Source organism: Triturus cristatus, chromosome 7 (assembly GCF_964204655.1).
Source record: "Triturus cristatus chromosome 7, aTriCri1.1, whole genome shotgun sequence".
Lineage (NCBI taxonomy): Eukaryota > Metazoa > Chordata > Amphibia > Caudata > Salamandridae > Triturus > Triturus cristatus.
Window position 1 is genome coordinate 236,618,220 of NC_140590.1, and position 11,053 is coordinate 236,629,272.

Sequence of the window (11,053 nt, forward strand, 5' to 3'; positions counted from 1 at the left end):
GAATTTAAAGCTTCGTCCATTTAAACTAAATCCGAACAAGTATTGGCTTTCCGGATCTATTGGGACGCTGAAAAAGGCATTCTTGAGATCAATTACAGTAAAGAATGTTGCTTCGGAATCAATGGCTGTCAGTAATGAAGAAATGTCTGGGACTACGGGGTATTGTGGTACAATACATTTATTTAATTCGCGCAGATCAATAACCAATCGATATACTGGCGGGGCTTTTGGATCAGTTCGTTTAAGAATCGGAATTATCGGGGAATTACATACATTGGAGTCGGTTTCCACAACCACTCCTTGGGTAATAAGCTCGTCAATGATTTGCAGTAAAGCCACTACAGCATCTGGGGGTAACTTGTATTGTCGCATTCGTGGTAGTACCACTCCTGTCTTTAGTGTGACTCGATATGGTGTAATGTTCATGCAACCAACATCTGTAGGGCCTTGTGCCCATAAATGTGTGGGTAAAGTCTGCAGTCGGTGATCCATGTCTCGGGACACGTAGTGCCCTTTGAAATCACGTAAAAACAATCTTACTCCTTCCGGAGAACAACATATTATAGCTCCTAGAGCTTTCAATGTTTTTATACCTAACAAGTTTTCTGGACATGATTTAGTAAGCAATAAATCTGTAGTTCGTGTCAAGGGACCAATCGTAAGTGGAAGAGGCTGTGATACTTCGTTAATGATAGGTTTTCCTGAAAAGCCAAGGGAAATATTCTGTGAGCCTTAGAGGGGTGCCCCTGGAACTTCACTACGTTTTATGGTTGTTCGGCTTGCCCCTGTATCAAGTAAACATTTTCTATCTTGGCCTAATAGTTCACTGTGTACATAAGGTCCTTCTTGATCTACAGGGACCTCGATAAGGGGTAAGCCAACTTCCCTCTCTAGGCTGTTTCATGAGTATCGTTGATAATCAGGATAGTCATACTGTGCGGTCTGGTACATCTGTTGTGTCGTTGTTTGTGTGGCAGCAATAGGCTGCGGTGGTGGAGCTGGCATAGACTGTTGCGGAGCTGGCATGGACTGTGCATGCTGCGGGGCTCCTTGTTGGTTCTGATCCTGTCTAAGTGGCCGTGGTCTTTCTTTTGTATTACCTAAGGCGATATTATGTTTTAAAACTGGACAATCGTGTACATAATGACCTGGCTGTTTACAATAGTTGCATGTCCCTTTTACAGAACCTACTGAAACACTGGACTGTGTCATACCCTTTTTATGACCGTCAGCTGGAACTGTCTGGGAAACTAGCATTTTCATTTTCGTGTCTTTCATGCGTCTTTGTTCATGTTCTTGTTCCTCTCTAATTCTATTGTGATGGTACTGTAGCATTTGTAACATTTGTGACGGAGTGTTACCTTGCCAGGTACTCTCGAATTTCAATACTCTATTCTTAACTTGGGGCAAGGAATTTTCAACTAATTTTGTCACAAACAGATGTGGATACGATTCGCTACTTGCTTTTATTCCACTATTTATACCAAAACATTTTTCGAATCGGGCATAGAAATCACTAGTGTCCTCATCTTGCTTTTGTTTACAGGCTGAGATTGCACCCCAGTCTTCCTTTTTCGTAGTTAATAAACGTGGCAGTACCTGTACTAGTAAACCTGGTAGTGTTTTAGTCTTGTCCCCAAGCCCTGAACCTGGACCTCGAGCTTTTTCTTCGTTCTCTAATGCTGTCCAATCTATCTTTTGGTCTCCCACCTCCCAATCCTTTTCCTTGAGTTTTTCGTAAATGCCCGCAGGCATTAATACCTTCAATATTTTCATAATGTCGGGATAGGTATACTCTCCCATGAGCAACATGTCTTTAATTTCACGGTGGAAACCCGCTGGGTCTTTGTCATGACTGGGTACCACTTTCTTCATTTCTAATAGTTCTATTTTAGATATGGGTGTGTATACAAACACACGTTTAAACTGATTGTCATCACCTTTTATCGGGTGCACTTCGCGTAAGGGATTCTGTCTATCCATGTAATACGTCGTTCTTTCCTTGATGGGCAGTGAGACATGTTCGGGGCATACAAAAAGAATGTACTGCTTTCTGTATTCTAGTATTTCTCTAATTAACTCAGTACCTGAACCTCTCCATTTATTCGTGAGTAATTCAGTCAATATATCAGGTAAGGGACCAGGATCGGAGTGTTGGCTTTTATATAATATAAGGAGTTGTTGAATCATATAGATACCAGCTAAACGCTGTTCATCTGGGGTGAGGTTCAAAAACGTGTGCGCTAGTGTATCATCACTATATTTTCCGGGACTGTCAACCCAGTGAACGGCTGACCTGGCTAATTCTTGTTCGTCCATAGAATCGAGTATATGATAACCCCTTCGTTCTCGGAGTAATTTGTCAGCGGCTTGGAACGAATGTTCGGGGGACCTTATATTTATTATAGGTGTTTGGAAATTTCTGCTATTATCTGGACGTATCGGACGTATCGGATCAGTAAAGCATCTAGTATTATTGCAAGATCTTCCTCTACCTACATAGGCCATGGTTTCTAACTGTCCTGTGGGCAGTTCTAATTCTTCCTCCTCTTCGGTTTGTTCAGGCTGGTCTACTGCTAATCTTTCTTCGTGTATTCGTTCTACTTCTTTGCGGATTTTTCGGCACATAGCTATTATACTTAATCGTTTATCATGTCTCCCCTCTGATATATTCCGACTCCATGTGGTAAGAATTTGCATTTCTTCCGGATTTACCCCTGGTCGGTCTTGATTTCTGATCACACAATTTATGAGGAAACGTAACAGTTCCCCCTGTATTTCCACTTTCTGGTACTCCATGGCTCTATTAATACTTTCAGAATCTCGCCCTGACTGGACAAAGTGATATATATTTTCTAAATGTGTAGTCATTCCTGGTAGCCTCCCTAAATATATTGCAGCTCGCCGGATACGTAATGATGCCAGCAGCATTTCGTCCTCTTTGCCAGGCACAGGGTCATATCTACAATCTACTAGAAGTTCCTTAAGCATGTCGGGAGTTACTAGTTTGGGCGTACGTTGGTGGGCTAATTCTTGAAAGGAAAGTTTATTTACTCTGGGTGGCGTGGAAAAAATGTTTGATGTACCTCCTGTAGCACCACCTGGGGTGCTGGATGTGAAAGGATTCGTTGAACGTGATATAGCAACCATAGGTGTGGATACAGCTGTAGAAACAGATGTGCTTGCCGGAACTTGCGTCGGAGTTTGTTGTTGCGGAGGTACAGATGGAGGAGGGTCTTGGCGTTGAACCCCCTCGGCAGGCGGTCTATGTGGCGCAGTATTAGCATACTCGGGAGCTGCGTCGTCTAAATAAGAGGAAAGGAAAACATCTTCTGCGGTTCTGGGATGCCCTTTGGGATGTGCTTTTATCGGAAACAATGGGGGTGGCAAGTCGTTTGGTATCTCCGGAGTAGCCTTAGGTAACCCTTCGGCCAGAAGAGGATACATACCATTCATAAGGGCATTTCTTTGTCTGTCTACTTGTTCTGATTTTACTCGAGTACCTTCTTCAATTAATACATTTTCTCGGACTTTATTTGAATTCTCTTTACTTTTCTCTTCCTGTCTGAGTGCTTTTTCTGTACGTCTATATGATTCTTTACGCCATAATTCAATGGCATCTTTCTGTGACTGTCTAGCTTTCTTTTTCCATAATTCTTCCTCTACTTTCATGATGCAATCTGCATCCCAGGTCCCCGCTGCGGGCCACCTCTGACTTTCGGGTAATTCCTTGGTGTAGTCTACCCATAAATCAAGAAATAATATGGCGTCTAGGCCATGTTTATGATACATGAAGTACCCTGGAGTGTCCCTAGGAGGAATGGGAACAGCTTCTTCGAGTACCCCTTTTCTAGTTTTGATCTGTCTTAATTTCGAAAAGAGCGGCATATTGAGAACTGATCTGATACCTAATTTTGAACACGTTTAATACAACAAAACACAATAATGAACAGTCATTCACACCACAATATGCAGAACGTATTTAAAACATTTTAACATTTAACATTTAATGAACAACAATGATGGCCATTTAGGGAACTAGTCACTAAGCATAATACTCGGCACTAACTAGGTAATTCTGAATTATATACTAGACATACTAGATATACTGCTGAACAGTACAGATACACTGCTGAAACAGTGCAGACCGGATTTGTGTACCCAAACCCGTCTTGACCGGCACAACCTATGTGCACGTCAGAACGCCTCCCCGACAATGGTACTCACCGGGTAGCTCGGAACGGAAGGCCTCGGAACTGAACTGAACTGGACTTGAACCGGACTGGACTTGACTCGAAACTTCGGAACTTCGGAAACTGGTGGGCCTCTGTATACCTCGGATCTTGCTCTCTCAGCTAGGCTCTGGTCGGGATACTTCGCACTTCTCACCGCCTCGTCTGGGTGTTGATCGCAGCCTCAGTTACCCCCGCTCGGCAGGAGGGAGATACAGGAAATCCTGTGGGTACGCGTTGTTGTCCGTCCAGCTGTGGCAGGAGACCGGGCCTGCAACGCACCTCCGGCGCGTGAGATGAGAAAGTGTCCCTGTTCGGGCGCCATATATGTGGTAAATAATTTAATTACCGGTACTTAATTTGATGCGGAAAATTTATAATAATAGCTCAGTAAAATAAGAGGCAGAATCCGTGGTATTAGAGGTTCGGAACGGGCTTTATTCCAAAATCAATTCGAATTGGGGACTCCATATTCCATCACCACGAAGGTTCAGGAAGTGAAGGACAATACTTTATTGACAGGTAATCATTTTTATAGAATAGGCATTACAGTGAAACAGATGCAGGAGGCGTAACAGTTGATAACAGAGATAAAAACATACATGCGTAACTAAAATGGGTGTAACTAGGCGTAACTGAAGAACGTCATTAGGTATGATGTCACAAATGGGTGGTTCCATGAAAGAATTTCGCAATGTCAGCAGAAATACTTGGCAGAGATGCGCGCGCAGCAGCATGACGTGTGATTGACGTGCAACTAGGGGGTGAAGGGGACTTGACATTTAGCTCTACATGTGGAGACAGAAGTCTGGGGTTATGTCAACCTAATCCCAAATCATATCTAACATCCTATGTTTAAAGAACTATGTTATCCAAAAGGAAAGGTCTCTCGAATAAAATCTATTCTATACTGACTGTGAGTGCATGTACAAGCGTCTAAGTGTCTACATGAGATGCAAGGGCAGAAATCTTCCATAGTAACAGGGCTATGAATTACTTGCATAAAGACAGAGAAGCCGGGCCCTTTGCTCGGTAGCTGGAAGAATGTTTACTTAAACTACTAGACAGGAATGCATTGGATGGGGAGCGGAGCAGATAATCTCGAAGGTGAAATACAGTTTTTGGCAAGCAGACAGGTCGAGTCAGGCACCGTTAGCCGCGCAGGGAGTAGGACAAAGTTCATGGATACAGATGCGAGCTCAGACTGGAGCTTTCAGAGGCAGAAGGCAGGAAAAGGCTTAATGGCAGAATCAGGGCCTACTCGCCTGGACTGTAAAATGGGATAAATGAACCATATAAAGCCGGTGGCCTTTCATACTTAGGAATAGAATATCCGGCCCATTCATGGCGGATCTGAAAGAGGACATGTTGACGATGGACGCACATGTGTTTGCGTCTTCATAACTGGAACTGGAGGGAACATACATGTACTTGTGATTTATACATGAAACCGTTGGGGTCCAAGATAGGGGACATAACTGATCATAAAAATCCATATTTCCACTGCTACAGCACAGCCACCCTCCAGGCGCTCAAACCCGAAAAACTCAGAGTCTGGCAACAGGCCTCGCCAAACACGACCCATGGCCAGTTCTCCTGCCTCCACTTCCGCCAGACCTTAACCACCACCCCGGCCTCCAACCCAGCCAACACCGGCGACACCCTAAGATGCATCCTCCTCAATGTTCACTCCGTGCACAAACATGCAGTGGGAATCTGGAACCTACTCAACTCCCTCTCACCCAACATTGTCTTCTTCACGGACACCTGGACCATCGCCTCCTCTGCCCCCGACATCAACACCACCATTCCGGTCGGTAACAAGATCTAGAGGAAGGACCGCCCCAACCACCCGGGAGGGGGCCTCGCCCCTCGCCATCACCCACAGGTGCACCCTCCGCATCACAATCTCCAGCGAAACCTTGCCCTCCGCAGAACACCTGCACTTCCAGATCCAGACCAGCCACAACTTCACACTCCGAGGAACCCTCGTCTACAGACCCCCCGGACCCCAGACACTCTTCGCCACCACCATCACTGACTTCATCACACCCCACGCCATACACTACATACTCATTGGAGACCTGAACTTCCACCTCGACAACCCCAGCTACCCCGACTCCACCATCCTTTGTGACAACCTCGCCAACATTGGACTTAAACAGCTCGTCACCACACTGACCCAGAGAACAACACACCCTCGACCCCATCTTTATGGCAGGAAATAGCGTCCACTTCAGCCACACAACGCAACCGCCATGGACCGACCACCACTGCGTACACTTCGCCGTTGCCAAACTCAAGGCACCCAAACCAGCACCACATCCACCACGAAGGAACTTGAGCAAGGTTACCAACAAGCAACTCTATTACACCCTCACCCGAGACAACCACACCTGGACACCCGACGCCAACTTCGCAGCCAGAGAACTCCACACTTGGATCTCCAACTGCGCAGACGAGCTTGCCTCGCTATGCAACCCCGACAAACAGTGCCCCAGGTAAGCCGCCTGGTTCACCACCGATCTCCAAGAAGCACCTGCAGATGCCTGGAGAAACACCAAGGCAGGCGAAATCTACACCACCTACAAGGACCACATGACAGACTACCAAAACCAAATCAGAACCACCAAGAGGAACTTCATCCACAACAAAATCTTTGCCAACTCCAACTCCAAGCAACTCTTCAGTGTCATTCATGAATTCACTAACCCACGCAGCAAAGCCACAGACATCACCCCATCCCAAGACCTCTGCGATAAGCTTGGGACCTACTTCCACCTCACGATCAAAAATCTCTACAACAACTTTGCTGACCATCCACCAGATGCCACAGCCGGCCCCCCCAACCCCCAGACACACCAGCCAGCCCACCTTCTCCTTACCTGGACATTGACACCGTGGCGCAATCCACTGCACTCTCTCCAAATCTGTGACTCATCCAGCAGGAGCCTCAGCCAGGTGTGATTTCACTAGGCTGGGTACAGCAGTCACCGCCTTGTCCACTGGTGGACCTCCCAATGCAGTTGATGCAGCAGGGCCCCCTTAGTCGTGAAGTTGCAGCGCTCACGACACCAACGTTCGACATAGCACAGGGGCCTCACCCCCCACAGCGTACGGCCAGCCCAACATCAACCGGCCAGTGATGCAGGGAGACAGCACCCACCGTTGGTAATCCCCTGGTGTAGTGGTGGATCGTAGTATGCGATGCGGACCTCACCACGGAGGTGCGCAGGAGCGCCTCTACCATTAACAGTTCCAAGGGGCTCAAGGCGGTCTTCTCACACAGGTCAGCAACGTATCTCCATGCGACCTGCCAGACTTCACCTCCAGGTACGGGCCATCATCGCGCCTCAATGTCTACCGCCACCAGGGCCGGCTCTAGGGCAGTGCGATCAGTGCCTCCGCACCGGGCGCTGAATTGAGGTGGGGGCGTCATTTGTTCAAGTAATATTATTTTAAAAGCACCAACCTGCAGGCGCGTTCCTGGCCTCCAGCCATATTTGTAGGCATCAATTAAAACGTCAAGATAACTCCGGTGATTTATCGTGTTCCTGGAAAGAGGCCGGAGGTTTGTCTAGTGGAAGATTTGACTCATCCTAAGGTAGTACAGAGGGTTAAAATGCTTGCTGCTAAGAACGTGTACTACGCAGATAACAAAGTGCATATAATGTAAATAGGTCAGTAGGTTACTGCTTCTGTACAAGAGCTCCTTTGGTAACTTGTCATTTGTAAGTCAAAATCGTAATATAGAACATTGAGTTATTAACTGTCTTCATTGAGCTGTGTGTAAACTGCAAGGTATATCTCAGAGCTATATGTTTTTTTGCCCAGTCTTTCATCATCCTAATCTTGCCAAAAGGGTTCATGTGGGTAAACAATAATTCTTGTTATTAAAGAGAACCCCCTAACAATAATGTTATATTTTAAATTATGAATTTGTGCATTTCCAGAATAAGGACTCTAAAACTATATTGCCTACCAGTATCGATGACATGTTACTCCTACACCTCACCTTGTAGTCCTGTCTGATGTAACATTTCCTATACACTGATTTACACACATATGATTGTCTTTGTGCAATGTATGTGTGATGTAAAGTGCTCTGACAAGCTAAACTGGTATGAGTGGTGCTTTAGAGCTAAATGAATCCGAGAGACAGTGGTTCTAGAGACTTGAGGGGGACTGTTAAAGGGCGGTGGTGAGGGAATCCATGGCAGAGGTGGTCATTGGAGGGGCTTCTGTCAACAATAAATTCCCTTTGGGTTTATTATAAGTATCCAAGTCCACACTATCATGCATACACCTCAATTCATCATCAACCTCAAATGGAAACAAAAAAGAATATGTTATGAGAAATACAATATATTTTATTGCTCTTAACAATCAATCAGTTAAAAACATTTTTGTAGAAAAAGCAAGTTTATAGAATAATACATGTATAATTTCTACACTTCGAATATCAACATTGATTAAAACATGATCTAAAACCCAAAATATCAAACGCACAAAGAGTGGAGAATCAAGAATGGGCACACCAAGTTCATGACACTACACTTGATAACCAAAGTTCTACACTTTTCCACGTGTTTGCTTCTAGTAGAACCAGTTAGACTCCTGGGTGCACTTCTCAAAGCATGGCGATGCGTTTCGGTGGCATAAGCTAATAGACCACCTCCTTCAGGCTTACAATAATCATAAACGATCTCCAAACACAATCTATAAAAACATTTTATAAAAATTATTGTTACAATAATATCCTTTTCCACAAACACAATGTGCATTGTACATACATTTTTAACATAACCAATACCCAGCTGAACACAATACAATTATTTCATTTCTCAACACATTAAAACAGTTAAAAACATGCAATTTTGATTCCATTTAAGAGGCACAAACCAAGCAAATCGTCGACATTCATACAAAAATATACTTTACTATTTGGCTCGGGGTTAATACCCACCCGAATGTTAAAACATATGAGTTGTTAGGGGATCTGACTCCTCCTAAATCGGTGGTTGTAATCCACATGTATCCTGCAGAGTCCGTCAAACGTAGAGACGTAAGCATCAGCTCTACCAGTAATACCTAAAGATAGCAATGAGAGGGGGTAAATGCAGGAACGCTCTCTCCTAATAATAGTTTCCAAAGCCCACAGCAAAGGGGTATACAGAACTCTTACTTCTCTCTGGCGGTCTTCTCTGTGAATCATAGCAGCAATGATTATAAATTGTTAAAACCAGTTGGTCAACTCTTCTGTCCTGGAATATTACAGCAGAGCTATCTATCAATGATCTTGCCCGCATCAATAATTTCAGGTCACGGTGCCTATATGTAAAGAAATATATAACCATAGTATTGGTTGACTAGTCTGTTTCTTTTAAAGTTTCATGAATATAGAAACATACATAAAAAATATATAGACCCTTTGTTAGCCAGAAAAATCAATACCTGCTTGTACATTCAAAAGCTGCCTATAACCAACTCTTTCAATATATATTAAACACCCGATGGGGAGACAAGGCCCCTGCCCACTGCTCTTCTGCTTATACGTTCGAATGCTGTCTATAAACACCCCTTTCAGTATATACTAAAACCCAATAGGGATTGTACCTTTATAAAAGTCATCCCTCAAAATCGAAAACTTTGTTATGTGAACGACATATCCCACCTTCATCTAAAATCACTCGAAAAAACGGCAGGAAAGGACGCATTCTGTTTGAATGCTAGAGTATTAATTAAATGCCGTAGCTGCACGTCTATTCAGCCGTAAGATGCAGGTAAGAGAACTCTTTTACATAAAAAGCACTACTGTCCATCCAATACGTAAACACATATTATATGTGATTTCTCTGCCCCCTCCATACGGCGCAAATTGTTAACGAGACTAAACAGCCTCCATGCCAGTACCCATCAATTACGTAAACCCATATTCTAAGTGCCTCCTTTTCCCCTTCCGTACGGCGCAAATTCTTACCGGGACTAAACAGTCTCTGTGCTTGCTTCTTCGTCCTGCCAAAGCTTGGAAAACACTAACTCGGCGTCTCCCCCGCTTTTAAATGCGCTCGCATTCCTTCCCTGATTCTTGAGTCATGGAAATAGAAAGCGAACCGCCGGGTTCTCATAATGGGCTGTAGTGGAGATGGAGTTCCATATACATACATTGCTATGTTAGCATAAGCGGCTTAGATGTAAAACGCCATCTTGCCACTTTTGCTGCTTTTGCACACGACACTGCAGGTAGCTGTTATTACAAGAAAAATAGAAAAATTGCTTGCTTGCTTTTTCTTCACATGAGAACGGTCTGTTGTTCACATCCCTAGACGTGCACCGCGACCTTAGTCTGAACACTGTGTGCAGAAGCCGTCAAGATCAAATAACAATGTATGCTTTTGAATTCATGTTGATCGGCCCACGCTCTAGCCATAACACGCACACAGCTGCAAATATCTGAAACTTGAGTGCCTTTAATATTACATTTGCATGCATGATTCAGACACTTGGAGAAAGCCTTTTCCAGACACAGAGAAGAGCTGATCCTGTGATGTGATTCACCTAAGCTGATCTTTACGGTATGGGGTTCCCCATTCAAGCCTAGAGACCTATTAGTTTAATAAAACTAGCTTACTAGCGAAGGGAGGGTTGGTGTATTTCACTATCATTTGTAATATGATTTCTGCCTTCATTTTCTATGGTATTGTAACAATGCTGATGGTTTTGTTTTTAATCATTTGTCTGCTTATGTTAGCCAAAGTACTGCATCTTAGGACACGTAGTTAAAAATAAACATTTTAAACTTTACCGTGTCTCTGATTACT

At 44.3% G+C, this 11,053-nt stretch overlaps 1 long non-coding RNA gene across 1 annotated transcript; it reads right to left on the reverse strand.

Moving 5' to 3' along the window:
* Positions 1 to 9,235: 9,235 nt before the first annotated feature.
* On the reverse strand, positions 9,236 to 10,248 carry LOC146809292 (uncharacterized). The gene is made up of 3 exons (XR_014965541.1): positions 10,213 to 10,248; positions 9,418 to 9,563; positions 9,236 to 9,323 (listed from the first exon to the last, which is right to left on the reverse strand). It is a non-coding gene; the product is annotated as an uncharacterized LOC146809292 (long non-coding RNA).
* Positions 10,249 to 11,053: the final 805 nt, after the last annotated feature.